At 59.4% G+C, this 999-nt stretch overlaps 1 protein-coding gene across 1 annotated transcript in view; it reads left to right on the forward strand.

Moving 5' to 3' along the window:
* Window positions 1-999, forward strand: part of RPH3A (rabphilin 3A) — an 82,906-nt gene that overhangs the window by 70,466 nt on the left and 11,441 nt on the right. The gene's annotated exons all lie outside the window — the stretch shown is intronic.

A 999-nucleotide genomic window follows, 5' to 3' on the forward strand; every position in this document is an offset into this window, starting at 1 on the left:
GCCCACAGGGTGCCACTCAGTACAGCTGCTGAGAGGGGGTGGAGATTTCAGGTCAGAGCCTCAGGGTGGGGCCCTGGCTCTGCCTCGTACCAGCCCGGCGTTAGCGTCAGTTCTCCTACCGGCAGAGTCCTCTTTGGTGGCACTGGGGCGGGCAGAGTGCTGAGGCAGTGGGGCCGGCCTGGGTTCAAAGCCCGGGTCCGCTCCTCTCCCTGCTCCCTGGCCTCGCCGAGGGTCTGAGCCTCAGCTTTTCTCGTCTGTCAGTGGGCATGATAACAGTGCCTGCCTGGTGGGAGGCTTGTGTGAAAGACACAATCAGAACAGAACCTAGTCCATAGTGAGCACTCATGCATGATCAACTGTCGTTCTTATAGGAGGCCTACTGCCAACCCACCTGCCACTCATGAAGGCATAAGGCCCCATGCAGATGAGCAGGGGACAGGATAGCTCAGTGCTGAGAGCACAGACTCTGGACCCAGAGTCCCTGGGTTGGAATCCTGGCTCTGCCACTTGTCATAGAACCCGGGCCCTGTTTTTTCATCTGTAAAACGGGATGTTATTAGAGTATCCATCTCCTCGGGGCGTTTAAGGATTCCCGTGAGAGTTCTTCTAAAGCATGAGGACTTGCTTGTTAGATGTGCTTCTGGCCTCTTGAGAAAGAACAAACACCAACTTGAGGTTCTCCAGTGGGGCGACGGCTCAGAACCAACTGGAGATTTAAAACCCAGAGCCTCACTGGCTAAGATCCCGACTTCGCGAGGCAGGGTGGGACCAGCCATCTGCACTTTCAGACATAATCCAGCCTGCCCTTTTCGACGCTCGGGCCACCTCGGGCCCAGGGAGGGGAGTGAGCTGCCACGGTCACACCGTGAATCCGTGGCTATGTTCCCCACCAGCCAGAGCCCAGGTCTCCTGCAGCCGCCAGCTCCCAGGCAGAGGGCCAGCTGCCCACAGGGGGTGAGGCGGGGGGGGGGGGGGGAGCCATGGCTGGGGGAGGGGGAT

Source organism: Myotis davidii, unplaced genomic scaffold (assembly GCF_000327345.1).
Source record: "Myotis davidii unplaced genomic scaffold, ASM32734v1 scaffold223, whole genome shotgun sequence".
NCBI lineage: Eukaryota > Metazoa > Chordata > Mammalia > Chiroptera > Vespertilionidae > Myotis > Myotis davidii.